Below are 16,017 nucleotides of genomic sequence, written 5' to 3' on the forward strand. Positions count from 1 at the left end.
ATTTGGTGGCATAAAAATGATCACAGTTTGAGAAATACTAGGAAACATTCTATGAGAAACTAATGTTTAGCAACGTATCAATTTATGACATTTGAAAGAACTAAGAGTGAATGATTGCTTGAAACCTGAATTGGACTGCTGATCATAGAACAAGTTTAACCCATGGGAAAGTGGGAAGTATATTTCAGAATGATGGAATAACCTGTCATGCAAAAGCAAAGACCTTTCATGGAGACTGGTGAATTCCCAGTCTCAGACTTTGATGGATGATTTTGTCAGCTGTTTTCTCTCTGAATGTGTTGTGTCTCCCAGCTTACTACTGAAGCAAGGAGGTTCACTGGAATTCACTTTTCCAAAAGCAGTCAGGGACACACCATCCTTTCTTTCTAAAGTTTGTGCCTTTTTCAGCTTAGAAAAGCACTTGCCTTTCTATCTCTGACAAGTGACTGTGCAAAACTCCATCTATGACAAAATGGAATTGTGCAAGAGTAATGAAGGGATGAGAAATGCATCTCCTTTGACAGGCCATGCAAACCCCTTTACTCACATTATTACAGTGATAGTTGTAAAAGGAGGAGGAAGTAGAAGAACTGGTATTGAGCTCCTAGTGTATGTGAAGCCCTCTCTATGCCTTCCAGCCCTACACCCTGTGTTGGTAGTGTTACTGTTATTCCTGTTTTATAGATAAGAAAGCTGAGGTGCTGGGAGAATACAGAACTAGAGCTGCGATGTTTTCCCCTCCTTTTTATGTTATTGTGTATTGCCTCCTGCCCAACTCTACAGACAGATTTTAATTCCTGAATGTTTATTGTGATATTATGTCTTAAATAAGGGATAGTTTTTCTGACTGCTTCACTGATACACATGAACCCATGTGTTCCACCTTTTATAATAGATTTCCCATAATAACACATGGTAAACAACAAATTGCATTGCTTCCTTTTCCTATTTTAATATAGAGTCATGTCATGTTTTCCTTTAAGGCAGACCAGGCACCTGTTTCATAAATTGACAAGGACATCTGCAAGTTGCGTCTTTAGTCTGACAGAATCAAGTCTTGGCAGGAAGTTGTAAATTTCTCTTTCTCTACAAGGTGTCAGTCCTCTTAAAAGCATTTTTTAGCCATGAACTCTTTGTGAGCATGGATTGACCTACAAGAGGAAATACCACTTGGAAGGATATGTGTAATTCATTTCCATTTGGAACAGCTTATTGTATCTGCCAGGCACTCAGCTGAATGTGCAGTGTTCCTTTATATCTGCATATTTTACATAAAATTATGATTAAGGTCATTAAAGACCCTCATATTAGAAGTGATCAAATGGTAATTGAATAAAGTTCAACTTATATGAAGAAATCTTTAGGAACACAGAAAAAAAATGGTCATTTTCTACTATATAATCTAAAAGGTATTTTTTACCCCATAAAGTTCTTAAGAACTCACTCCTTGGGAAGAGGTAACATACTAGCTAATTGGTATACTTCTGATATAGAATTCTGCTAAGAATCAACCTCTGGCTCTTAAATACTTGGAATAAAAGACATAACTCTACCCAAAATGTGTACGGAAGATTTGTGGTTCACAAATGCAACAGCTTCTCCTAGATCTTGAGTTAATCAGCTACCGAATGCTGAAAGTTCTCTCCGGTCCTGTTATATATTGGCCATAAACATGAGACATTGATATAATCATAATTTACTGCTGCTATTAATAAATGAAGACTCAAGCAATAAGTAGCATATTACTTGCATATTTATGTTGCAGATAATATGCAGTATATTGCATACTATTGCATATATACGTTATTAGTCTAATGTAATTCATGTGTGTGTGTGTGCACATGCATGAGTGTCTTCTCTTTTGAGGAAAACTCCAGCTATGTCAGATCAGACCATATACTGGCACAATGAGCCCCACAGATGACAGAGGCAAAACAAAAACAAAAACAAAAAACAAAGTCTGGAATCTGAGTGCTCTGTAGTATAGCATTTGTCTTCTAATAGACTAGGAATTGCAAGTCTTCAGGTGATAACACTTTTGTTATTTGGAATAAATTTCATTGATTTTTTAAATGTCTTTACTATAAATACATACCAACACAGAGATAAGTACTTATCAAACACTTGGTGCTTATTTTTAAGCCCAAATATAAAATGCATGTTTTTTATAATAGAGAGCTCAAAGTTACATTACTAGAAAATTATTTTATAAACTTTATCAAATTCTTCAGAAAACAGATAAACTCTATTTCATTTGAGCAGAGACTTCTTACTTTATTGCACTGATGGTAATGCAAAACAAAAAAAAATCCTTAGTAAGTTCTGTTCTTTTTTTCATGAAATAGTGAGAGTTTGGATTATCATTCTCTCAACTCTCTACATAATAATTGCCCTTATTGACTTAAACACTTCTTATAGTAGTGTAGTGTTAGGAGAAACATGAAATTTTGAACCAGACAGACCAGAGTTTAAATCTAAATCCAACCTCTTAGCTGCTTTATATTGAATAGTTCTGAATGGCAGTTTCTTCATTCTTTAAATGGAAATAGAAATGTACTGTAATGTTGTCTTCAAGGTTAAAAAGAAAACATATTAAGCTCCTGGTGTAAGGTCTGGAGTAAAGTAAAAGCTTGAAACTGGCAATCGTTGTTTGGATCAGAAGCAAGAAAAAACAGAGGAGGGGAATGATTTTGATAAAATGAAAGGCATTCTGGCAGGAGATGAGCCATGTGTGATTATCAAACCAACCCACCAGTGAGATCCATTCATAATTAAAATCATTGGCAGAGATTTTTACAGTCCCTCTACACCAGTTGAGTATATTTCACTTGCAAATTCTGCCCTTTTTAGGTTTTCAATTCATCAGAGAGCTACAGTTGTCAATATTAGTATGGCAAAGCAGGGAAACTATAGAAATCATGAAAGTATTCTCATTTAGATTTGTGCAGGAAACAGCACTATATTGCTAATGAAGATAAAAAGGCAAATCAATCATTTCAGAAATAATTCACCTAATCAGTCCACCATTTTTTGGAAAGGAAGAACTACTTCACCAAATGTTACCAGAGGTTAGAAAACTACAAATCAAGATCAGTGTTATTCCTTGTAAACCTTCTGTGCTGATGAAGTTCAAATGTAGCTGTTTTATAAGGTTGATTTTATAAGATTACAAGTTTCCCTTCCCTGGCTTAATTTGGGAAAAAGAACTCATCTTTTCCCCCAATGGACATCCCCTTCTACCACAAGGTATACAGTCTAATTTTGAGATTAAAGAGTTTTATTTAAACTCTGAGTTGGATGTTATGTATTTCATTCATCTCCAAGCCAGTTATGTTCAAATTCTACTTTCTGAATCCGATCAGCAAGTCTCAGAGAAGTCAGAGTTGGCAAAAGAAGGGGAAGAATTTTGACTTTCCTCTGCTGTATTGTACTTCATGTTCACTTTGAAGGCTTCAGAACCATTGCTTCGACTTATTATTTTATCAGCGAGGTGCAGAGGAGGCCAGAACATAGAAGTCCCCATCAGGATGGAAAGACTTTAGAATTTTTCATCCCTTTAATCTTTGTAAATGCAAAATGTGTTGTGTCAAAGGAGCTTAGATCTTATACTATTATCATCAAAAGATTTGAAGTTATTTTTCTTCTCAAAAGGAATCTGTGATATCAACAGTCGCATATTGTTTTTCTGCTGTAAATCAAACAGCTTGGAAGAAAAATGTTGCCATGTTTTTTGAAAGGGCAGCACAAACTATGATCATTATGGATAAATTTGAGAGTTCATCCTCATGAACTTTTAATGCTTCAACTGAGTGGCAGTTGCAAATAAAAGCGATGTAAGATCAAAGTGTTTAATATTATACACACATACACACACACTATATTCAAGATTTTACCATTTGGATTGGAATAGATTGTTTAAAGAAATTTTATAGTTGAAGCATTGATTGATTTTTCCAAGAGTTTCTTTTGATTTACAAGCTTATAAGTATTCTAACATAATTTTCCTAGGAAAATTTAGCTCTTTTAGTATTTTGTACACCTATAAAGTGTTCTAATTTTCATGTCTTGCTCATATTGTTATCCAATGTATACATTTTTGCATGTTATTGTGAAAATATTAGATTATTAGATTTTTTGCATTAGTCATAAGGGAAATTATTGTACTGCAGGCTAAGTACTCTCAGTCTGATCCAAACCTTCCTATAGGGCTCCAAATTAGCCATTCTGTTCAACCTTTTCACCAGGCAATTCAGTAAGGGGAAACAAGTCAATCTAAGGAGTGAATTTTGTAATCACAGACTAGTAAAACAATAACAACACCTTACATAGCAGCAAAGAAAGCTATGGAATGGAAAATTAATTAATTCCTTGCTTTTCCTTAGAGAATTTGGATTTATACTTAATTGAGCTAAAGTACCTGACTAGCCTGGGATGTGCTCATTTGTATTCATAGTGATTTTAGATGTTGTATAAAGATGGAAAGCAACTAAGTCATTATTTATTTCTTTAGACTGAAATTATAATTTATAAAGAGACTTGGGAAGAAAAACTGAGATTTTCATTGAAACCAAATTGGTGTTACCTGAGGGACAGGTAGCAGTCAAAAATAGATCTATGGTATGCTCTTTGGCCCAGATTAATAATATGACAAACATTTGGATTCTGTTCCCTTTGATGAACTGAAGGAAATGTAATTCAGGACAGAATGCCCCAAATAATAACGTCGATTTTGTTAGTCAGAATTAGAGTGATTTCTGTTTTCTCAACTATGGATGTAAGTGATGATTTTAAAATAAAAACATGATAAAATAATTTGTTCAATAATGCAGTGGCCTTCCAGCATATATGAATGCTTTACATTGAATTAAATCAATATTAAGTGCCAAGTATAAGCAGTAATAATAATTTATATAAACATACAGAATTTTAAGAATATAAATAATTTGTGGAATTCAATTTCTACATATGTTTTGACTATGAAGAGCTGGGAATTACCTCATTCATTCACTTCACTTGGCAAACAGATGTCTTAATTTCTAGGTTTAAGCAATTGATTTCATGGCTCATATCTTTGTAGTAAAAGAAATCATTTAAACATGTAGAAACACAGAATTTTAGAACTGCAAGGGCTTGTGTAGTCCAGGCTCTCTCAAGAATCAGCCAGGATGCTTTTGGGAGCAGATAACAGAAAACTCTGCTCGAACTGTCTCAAACTGGCTTAAACAAGGACATTTATTTATCATCTCACATAAGGATTTTTGAGGTAGGCTGGACTCTGGGTGTAGTATGACAGTTTCCCTGATGTTCTTGGGATTTGGATTTGGTCTCTACAAAGCATTGCTTTTTCTGCTGAGATTGTCAATAAGATGGATGCAGTAGCCATGCCTTTGATGTTCAGAGAAAGCTGTGAGAGAGTCGTTCTTTCCTGCACTGTTTTTTCGGGAGGAAGTAACTTCCCAGGTGCTTCCCAGCTGAGGCACTTTTATTAAATGGTTAGGCCTTATGCCAGAGATGAGCAAATACTGTGATTTATATAAAGAGATCCTGACCATCTTTGGGACTGGGAATAAGGGTCTACTTTCCTGAGTCACATGATGGTGAACGTCAACTTACTAAAGCTGGGGTTTCATTTGAGAGGAGGAAAAGGAGACATACATGTTCTGTAGATAATCATCAGTCATAGCCACCTCCTTTTGCAGATGAGGGAAATAAGGGCCCAGAGAAGACTTCTAATGGGTCCAGATCACAAACATATATCCATTTAGTCCAGTGTTATTTTCCACCTTATTTACAAAATGTCCCCAGTGCTTTTTTTAAAAATGTCATTCTGCTCCTACTTGTACTTGCAAGTGAAGATAAATTTTACCCAATAGAGTGTCTTCAGTTGAAAAACAGCTGAAACAAACCACTTTGATTTTCTCCTTTCTCAGGGAAGAGATCTCTGTCTTCCCAAGAGCCCCCACAGACCTCTGCTTCTTAGAACTTTTCACAGAGGAGTTTTAAATTACTATGATTACTTGATTACAAGTTTTTCCTTTTAGTAAATATTATGAGATAAAGCCTACTTTTTTTTAGTACTCAACAAAAGAATAAGCAAATAAATCCTGAGATTTTTCATTCCCATAGCTATAAAACTTGTTTAAGCATTGTTGTGTGTTCCAAGATGAATGTACTGTACTTCTAGGTAACATGTAGACATGGTCTGGTCCCATGTACTGAGATAGTGTGGTAGAAAGGCTACATAAAGGATAGGCAAACAGAAGAATATGAGATAGTCTGTGTCATATGCCAGATGAGCACTACTAATAATAAATGCCCTCAGACTTCAGGAAAGTTCAGTGAAGAGGGCCATGATGTTTGGAGACTACTTCATAGAGAAAGGAAAACTTGGACTGGGAATTGAAGGAGGAGTAGAACATAGACAAATAGAAAGACGCAGATCCAATCCAGGAAGATGCACTAAGAAAGAAAAGTTAGATTTACTCTAGGAGTGATAGATTAGTTTGATGAAGCATTCTCTCAGTGGGAGTAGAAAAAATGAAATCGGGGAACTAGAAAGTAAGGGAGATGGTAGAGACTGTCCAGTCTGGGATAAGACGTTGGACTATGGGGGAAGCTATTGAAACTCTATGGGCAGGATTTTGACATAAAAAATCAATGTTTATAAAGATTAATTTTCAAACCATGTGTAGAATGGGATGTGAGAGAGAAAAAGTAGTCAAGCAGTAAAGTAGCCTAAGTATAAATAAAAATTCAAAATTAAAATTAAAAAAATTCACATGAAGAGAAGAAAGAGATAAATTTTGAAGAATTGACAGGACAAGATAACTCATTGGACACAGGGGCTCAGATAGCTTAAAGCAAAATTCCTAGGTGTCGAGCTTTAAAAAAATGATGGCATCATTAACTGAAATAGCAAAGTTCAGAGAAGGGTTTTTTTTTTTTTTTTTTTTTTTTTGAGAGAAGATGATTAGTTTTGTGTTACATGGTTTTGGTTTGCAGCATCAGTGGGATGCTTAGAGATGCCCATCAGACAGCTGGAGACGTGCAAATAAATGCATTTTAAGTTTAGCAGAGCTAGTGTTACAGATTAGAGAGGATGGCATATGCGGGTGAGAGGCAAAATCATGTGTGGGTCAGAGATTTACAGCTCTTAGCAAAATGCCTGACACATGTTTATCTCAATACATATTTATCAAATGAAAACTAAATTTTTAACCAGAATACTTTGGGTTGGAAGTGACAGAAATGCATCAGAAACTGACTTAAAGTTTGAATGTATTGGGTCATGTAACAGAGAAATCCAGGAACAGCGCTGGCTTTAGGCATGACTGGATCAATATACTTACAGGGTTAGGGATTTCTAACTCTCAACTCTGCTTTGTTGTGTGTTAGCTTTTGTTCTTTGTGAGCTCCCTGCTTTTCTGGCACATTCTACCAGCTTAGCCAACTCTGCAGAAAGAAAGCTCATGTTTTTTTTCCACCAAGTTCTGAGTAACTACCAGGATTCAGTCTGCCAGGAAAAACTTGAAACATTCCACCATTCCTGAACCATTTGCTGTGATTCTGATGAACTAGGCTCTTCCCTAGAATCAGGGGCAGTGAGCATAGTGCTCACCAGCATACACTTAAACAAAACCTAAGGGGATAAGGAGGAGGTTAGATTCAAAGAAAATCAGGGTTCTTTTGCCAAAAGAGAGGAGTATGGATGCTAGGCTGGTAAATTTAATATATGTCCCCTATTGGAATTAGGAGGAAGGCTAACGAGCTAAAGCCTGGACCTAGAGTATACTCACATTTCCAAGGCAGGAAGAAGGTGGGGACAGTGAAGGGGAAACAAATGAATCCACAGGGAAGGCTTATGGATGACCATGAAGCACAGACGGGAGCTAATCGGGTCCATTTCTTGATATGTGACTTCTGTGTAAGGCTTCTCCAGACACGACAGGACCCCAAAATGGCATGTTCCCTTGGATAAAATGTAACAATATCTCCATCCCTGCAGGGTAGGTTCTTTTTCAGTAATTTCGACATACAGAAAAACATTCAAAAGTCGAGATTGTAGTAAAATAATAGCTACTTTTACCATTCTTATGTCTTTGGTTACCAGATTCAAAGCATGTGACTTCGACATATTAAGAAGAGACAACATCCTAAATAAATGATTTTCTTTCTGGCTTTTATAGCTCAGGGTTTTCAAAGGGAAGTGGACACATGTCAGTACCTAATGATTCAAAGCTTCTATTTCTTTATTTTCTTTATATATTTTAAGGCCTACCCAGTCATTGCTTAGCTTCAGCCCAGCAGAAGCTGGCCTTGCTCTATTGTCACTCTGCTTTTCAGCTTCCACTGTGCATTCTGCTTCCTCCTCTGTGAGGTGTAAGTCCTGCCACAGTCTAGTCAGTGGAGGATGGGTCAGTACTCCTGCTTCAATGACTGTGTGGCCACAGTCAGAAAATATTTTGTTTGGTCATCAGAGCTCTCAGGACCATTACTGGCATATAGTAAGTGCTCAACAAATATATGTGGTTTTTAATATTACTGTCATGATTCTTATTACAAATCTACCCACTTGGCAAATGCCAGCAATCAGTGCATTACTCCATGAAGGAAACCACTCCTTTGTGATCTTATTTTTCTCCAGGAAATGCATTGTGGATCTCAAGAAAGAGTGAGTCCCTTTAGTGCTAGCCAGATCACTGTTCTTTGATGTGAACCTCACGTTCAATATTTTACTTTTTGAATATTCCTTCTTGTTTCTGCTTTTAGTCATTTCAATGCATTTTGGTTTGGTTCCACATTTTATAGTTTTTAGGGCTATATGGTGCCCCCTGCCAAGTGCTTGTATGTTTGGCTTATTTCTTAAGACACATTTACTATATGAAAAGTGTAAAATTTAAAATACAGCATATTTTTGTACATGGGTGTGTTTCTATATATGTGCGTACCTATATATATACACACATATACGTATATGCATATACTCACATATGTACAACCATCAGTTGTTACCTAAAGCTTTCATGAGAATGAGGTTTTAGGCATGCCATTTCTTGTGAAGAAAATCGTTTAGCAGATATCTCAAGGATGTATTTTTTCTTGAAAAATATACTCATAACAACAGCTGTGATTATTCCCATTTACTTTGTCCTTACCATGTGCTGAGAACTGTGCTAAGTAATTTACATACATTGTCTTATTTCATTTCACCTCTACAGTAACCCTATGGGTTGGTATCAACCCTTTTGTCTTTTTGTTTTTGTTTTTTTGAGATGGAGTTTCACTCTTGTTGCCCAGGCTGGAGTGCAGTAGCACAATCTTGGCTCACTGCAACCTCTGCCTCCTGGGTTCAAGCAATTCTCCTGCTTCAGCCTCCTGAGTAGCTGGGATTATAGGCGTGTGTCACCATGCCCGTCTAATTTTTGTATTTTTTTCAGTGGTGACAGGGTTTCACCATGTTGGCCAGGCTGGTCTCGAACTCCTAACCTCAGATGATCCACCCACCTTGGCCTCCCAAAGTGCTGCGATTACAGGCGTGAGCCACCGCGCCTGGCCCTCATCCCTTTTTTATATGTGTGGGTGCTGAGAAGCTGAGATGTGAATTATAGCCAGGCCCCATATGGAGGTGTATCTGTATAAACTATAAAAACATGTTATAGGTTTTAGGGCTATGTAGTCACCCCTCCTAAGTGCTTATATGCTTGACTTATTTATTATGACCCATTTAGTTTATGCAAATTGTGAAATCTAAAATATAGTACATTTCTGTACATTGGTGTTTTTCTATATATGTATACATATGTATATACACACACATATGCATACACTCACATGTGTGCAACCACCAGTTCTTACCTAACATTTTAATTAGAGTGAGGTTGTGATCATGCTCTTACTGACTGCGTGAACTGCTGCCTGCCAATTCCATTGCTCTTCACTCCATTGGAAACAGCTCCATACTTCAATTAAAGCACCATATGAGCCAGAAAACCACTATTAATAAAAAATATTCCATGGAGTAGAAAGCATTTATTAAATTGCTATTCTGATTTAGTTTTGTGATGCTTAGATATTAGAATATGAGATCAATAGCCATTTATATGAAAGGGGTTTGTAAAACATTTTTATATACATTTTTTATTTTTTCTGACTTTTTTTAGCGTGTATGTTTTACTCTCCTAGATGATTATTTTTTCATGTTGTGCTACAATTTTTTTAAAAAATTTTTGTTCCTTTGGGTAATACCAATGGTCTCTCTAGGGAATTTAAAAAGAGTCTGGATATATTGCATAAATGGTGTATTTCTAGACTAGCACTAATGACTGGGAAATACAGTGACTTTGAGAGCATGCCCTGCAAAAATGCTTGTGGTGAAATGCAGATTGCTCCAATTTCCTGCTGAAATGTCCATCTCTGCAGGGAGTGCTACTTTCCAGGGTTATACCATCAGAAATCAATTCTGCTCATGGAGATTATTAAAGACTCAGAGCAAATACCAAGTCCGAAATCAATGTGATGTGATTATACTTATCTGTATAAGTACCGACAATTTTTGGTCACCAAGAAATTGTATGAATTTTAAAAAATGGTTTAGGTGAGACTTAGCCATCAGAAACTAATTTGATTTCTAAGAGAGAATATTTAGAATGTAGATTTTAGCAAGCACCATAATATATAAGACAAGAACACTTTATGTCTGTTTCTTATTTGATAAGAACTGTGCTGTTCTTTCTTTAAAACTGCAGTTTGCAAAATATGTCATAACTTAAACTGGCATATATAAACGTGATGTGGCAAATGTTCCTCAGCAAATTTTCAAGGGATTGGAACATTTCCCAACCTTTTCCAAGCAAAGATATAAAGTATATTCTTTTGGAATCCCAAAGGAAGATATTATTAAATACAAATGGAGAGAATTTTGAAATTGTTGAACAGGCTGTTTATATTTCTTCCGTATCCAAAGTTTTAGTATTATTATTTTCAATGGGTCATCAGATTTTACAGAGAAAGATTAATTTTTTAAAAAACTTTTGTTACATTTGGAAAATTTTGGATTGCAACACTTCTAGATTCTGAGATATTCCTAGAGCCTAAAATCAAATATCTGTATTTCTCCAGATTAATTTTGTTTGGGGTATTATGATATAGTTGCAAGGAAAAAAGTACTCATCACATCCTTTCACTGTATTTTCTTTTCCAAAAATGAACCCAAATAGTTGAAATCTAAGATAGTGAATAGAATTTGAACCATTTCAGTGATAAACAATATAACTGTTGAAACAAAGCTAACATGTACATATCCAAGAAAAATTTCCAGGCACATGTCTATTTTCAGTCTTGTCTAGGTTCATCCCATTTATGCCAGGTAAAGATCAAGTTTTGTTTTTGTTGTTTTTGGTCTAATGCAAACAATATCTTAAGAACGCATTCTTTGGCAGCTTATTATACACTGTACATTAGCCCCAATATTTTATTTTATTCTCATCATTCTCTAAAGCAGAGGTTTCGAACAAATGTCTCCAGGGCTTGGCAGGGGAAGTATGTGACTGAAGGTGGGGATTGTTGCAAACTGATCCCCTGTTTGAAATGATCAGCAGCTACTCAGCTTCAGCAGAGTGTCGGTAGATGGAAATTTAAAGCCAGTGTGGTTAGGATTTTCTAATTTGTTTTTTTTTTTTTTTTTTGAGATGGAATCTGGCTCTGTCGCCCAGGCTGGAATGCAGTGGTGCAATCTCGGCTCACTGCAAGCTCTGCCTCCCGGGTTCACGCCACTCTCCTGCCTCAGCCTCCCGAGTAGCTGGGACTACAGGCGCCCGCCACTATGCCCGGCTAAATTTTTGTGTTTTTAGTAGAGACGGGGTTTCACTGTGTTAGCCAGGATGGTCTCGATCTCCTGACCTCGTGATCCGCCCGCCTCGGCCTCCCAAAGTGCTGGGATTACAGGCTTGAGCCACTGTGCCCGGCCAGGACTTTCTAATTTTTTAAAAGGAAATATAAATTCCTTTATGATTATGATTAATGTGAAATATTCTGATTTCTATATGCTATGGACTAATTAAATTTTTAAAAATAATGCATAGACTGATAAAACATATCTGTGAGCCACATGTGACCCGAGGATCACCGATCATCAAATTCTTGACTAAAGCATGACACCATATGACATCCTTATCAAATAATATTTATTGAGATCTTGAGTGTTCTCTGGCAGGTCTTCTGATGTTTGTTAGCAGTGGCTTGCTCTGCCTGGTTCTTTGCTCCTGAATCTCCATTTCCCTTAATTAATTCCATTTTATTGCCTGTCTAAGGATGAAATTCTTGAATTAAAAAGAAATAGTTTGACATCGTATAAAGCCCATGTATTAGTCCATTCTCTCGCTGCTATTAAAAACTACCTGAGGCTGGGTCGTTTATAAAGAAAAGAGGTTTAATTGACTCACAGTTCCACAGGCTTAACAGGAAGCATGGCTTGGAGGCCTCCGGAAACTTACGATCATGGCAGAAGGGGAAGGAGAAGCAAAGCATGTCTTCTCATGGCAACAGAAAAGAGAGAGAGAGAAGGGGGAAGTGCCCACACTTTTAAGCCATCAGATCTCATGAAAACTCACTCACAATCACTAAAATAGCAATGGGGCAATCTGGCCCCATGATCCAATCGCCTCCCATCAATCCCCTCCCTGACACATGGAGATTACAATTTGACATGAGATTTGGATGGGGACACAGAACTAAACTCTATCAGCCCACATAAGAGTCCTTGATCTTATTATTAATCTAGTGCTGTTATCAAGGATTCTTTCTTCTTCCTGAGAAAAGTCTTTATCTTATATTCCACTTTTAGAGATTTGTACTCTGTCTTATTTACTGTTCCTAAAAAATCACACCCAGAACACAAGCCTTTATAGGATTGGGGCTTCCATTGATAAACTTGGTGTGGTTAGGGTTTAATGTTCAACCCTTTTTCTGCAAGCTTATTGTTTGAGCCCTTCAGTTATTTAACAGGCCTCATTGATGCCAATTTCCTGACTTCCTCAATCTTCATTGTCTCTTTCTAAAATTTCTTGATTTTCAAGTCTCTTTGTTTCATGTTGATATCAACGATATCCCAGTGACTTGCCTTTCCAGTTTTTGTTTGTTTGTTTGTTTGTTTGTTTTTTCTGGATTCTGGGTTCTACATGCCTGGCTGCACTTTTAGTTACAGCTCTTTCCGCCTCAGTGGTGAAGTTGCTTCTTGGCTGTCTCAGCTTCCAGACATTGCTCTAATTAACCCATTCATATCTGTGGTAGCATCAGGCAAAACTCCTTGGGAAGGTATTACTTATAGAACTGCTTTTATTATGGAAACACTGTAAACAAAAACAAGGAGGAATAAAATCTTGCTCTCTTTATGTCCTCATGCAATTCAAATGGATTTAATTGTTCTTATCCGAAAGTTACTGTGCATGTAACGTATATGATAAAGTAGATTGGTGGTTATTTCATTAGTATAGTCCATTGATACAAGAAAAGGACTGATATTTTTTAAATTTCCTGCTGATTTATGAAAGAATAAATGCTAGTGCTAGTTGAATAAGGTAACAACCTATTAAAATGCTCTTGTAGAGTTGAAAGAGAAGAGTTAGAGGTTATTAGAATGATTAGGATATTAACTGTTAAAATTCCCTTTTAGAGTGTCACATCACTTTGGGATTATTCTCAAATATGGTAATCCATAATATATTATAATTTGAATCAGTGAACTTGAAGAACAGCCCCAAAGAACTGAACATTGATATGGAAATTTTCTTTGAAAACTAGGTTTTAAATTCCAAATTCCAGAAAGCTTAAACTGATTTTCATGGAACTTCCATCAATCATGTCATGTTGATTCATTTTGTTTTTGAGGAAAGACGAATATTATCAATGAATTGTTTCATCCTTCTTTTGTCTTTTCTTTGCCCACCTGTATGAGATTGAAAAGAGTGAACAGTAAATTGCCAAAAAGCTTTGAACCTGGTGTATGTCAAGAGCATAAGTAAATTCTCCATTAAAGATATTTGAAGGTTGCATCCAAAATGTTGATTGAGTATGCTCCAGGAACTTTAACTACAATGATGTAGCAAACAAAATTCTCGAATTGTTGATTGTAAATTGAGCCTTCTCTGGCTTCATATATTGTGTACCATGTCCTGTAAAAGCTTGGTTCAGAAGATAGAGAAGTTCCTATTTCAAAGTATGTCAAAGAGATACATAAACATACAAATAATAATATGTGTATGTATGGAAGTACAATGTGAAAAATATACATGGACATGTATTAGTATTCACATATGTATCACGGTATTCTGTGGCAAATGGGCTACACATTAGTTGGTTTGACTGTGTGTCCTCTTTTTATTGCTTATCTCTGGAAATCTTTGGTAAGATTCCATAGCACTTGGGCTTTGGTTTGTAAGAACCTAATGTTTGATGGCATGGGGATATGGCATGGGTGTATGTTTGGAATCTTCAAGTAATAGTGATTATAAGGAAATATGACTTTAAACAAAATCAAAGAGAACCAGACATGAGACATGTCTTTGAATGTTGTCTTCATAGTAATACCTTGGAAGTTATGCATTTAATCCAGAGGGCTTTCATGAACAGTTTTGCATATATTTGGGAATTGTCCTTTTAAGTTGTAAGTATGTCTTAAAATTATTTTCAATGGTGGCAATTATTCACCCTTTCAAGATAAATGTGATCTTCAAAAAGAGTAAAATGATACAGGACGTCAATGCTGAAAAATAAGATAAGCTATAAAAACAGATAATATGGCTTGTGAATTTTTTTAAACACACAGGTTTCAGATAATGAGGCTACTTTTCTTATATAACCAATAAGAGTTGTGCATGCAATTCTTTTTTTAAAAAAAAAGAAATTCAAACATGTTCTGGGCAACATCAGTGTCAATGAATAAGTACATGTTTTTCCAAAGTGATTTTTTAAGGTAAAACACTTATTTGGGTATATAAGTTAATTAATTTTTATTTTTCTGCTTCCTGGAGACAGTAGTAGTAGTGAGGAGATAAATATGAATAGAGACAACATAACATACAAAGACTACTGCTAGGGTTGCCAGATAAAGGGTTGGATGCCCAGTTGAATTAGAATTTCAGAGAGACAACAAATAATTTTTAGTCTAATTTTGTAAGTATGTTCAATGCAATATTTGGACATACTTATGCTAAAAAAATTCTTTGTTGAAATTCAAGTTTAATGGGAATCTCTTATTTTAAGTTGCTAAATCTGGCAACCCCCTTAATGTTTATCAGTAGTTACATTTATTTTATTTTATTTTATTATTTTATTTTATGTTTGGAGAAACACCTGTAGAATATCTTCTATGTAACGATGTGACCCTATGTCTTGTGGAAGTTACAGAGTACATGCCTTCCTCAGAGTCTACACTTTAGCAGAGAAAATAAGAAATGTGTGGTTAACCATGTTTTGAGAGAAATTGAAGTGAGTGCTCCAGGAGAAGTACAATGACCATTCAGAGATAAAGAGGTTACTTCTGGTTGAGAAAACCATGGAAGGGACAATTGAGTTGGTATTAACATTAGCCCGAAAGGATTAACAGGTTTTTACCCACCTGGAGATAGGGAGGAAAGGGCACATCCAGGTAAGAGAGCAGCACTGGAAAACTCATTCATTTGGAAAATGATTGGGTGTATTTAAGGAACTACAGTTTGTTTAGAGCAGTGGTTCTCAAACTTCAGCACACATCAGAGTCATCTAGAAGACTTGTTAAAAATACAAGTTTTTGGGACCCCTAACTAGAGTTTCTGGCTCAGTAGGTCCCTATGGGGAAATAATGTGCATTTTTAACAAGTTCTCAGGTGATGCTGATGCTGCCAGTATGTGGACCACAGTTAGGGAACCATGAAATAGAATGCAGCTCTGGGAACTAGTGGAAGATGAGGTTGGGAAGTTGGTTGGGGTCCTGAGGGCCTTGTCTGTCTTGCTCAGGAGCTTGAGTTTTGTTTAATAGGCAGT

The 16,017-nt window shown here is 36.1% G+C and overlaps 1 protein-coding gene and 1 pseudogene across 7 annotated transcripts in view; both read left to right on the forward strand.

Moving 5' to 3' along the window:
• PRKG1 (protein kinase cGMP-dependent 1) overlaps positions 1-16,017 on the forward strand; it is a 1,291,606-nt gene that overhangs the window by 259,748 nt on the left and 1,015,841 nt on the right. The window lies entirely within an intron of this gene.
• LOC129136188 (ras suppressor protein 1-like) overlaps positions 1-16,017 on the forward strand; it is a 172,261-nt pseudogene that overhangs the window by 36,926 nt on the left and 119,318 nt on the right. Inside the window, exon 1 of the transcript XR_008537532.2 lies at positions 1-16,017. This exon is cut by the window's left edge and continues 36,926 nt beyond it; it is cut by the window's right edge and continues 119,318 nt beyond it. The product of XR_008537532.2 is annotated as a ras suppressor protein 1-like (transcript).

The sequence above is a fragment of the Pan troglodytes genome, chromosome 8, assembly GCF_028858775.2.
Source record: "Pan troglodytes isolate AG18354 chromosome 8, NHGRI_mPanTro3-v2.0_pri, whole genome shotgun sequence".
Classification (NCBI taxonomy): domain Eukaryota; kingdom Metazoa; phylum Chordata; class Mammalia; order Primates; family Hominidae; genus Pan; species Pan troglodytes.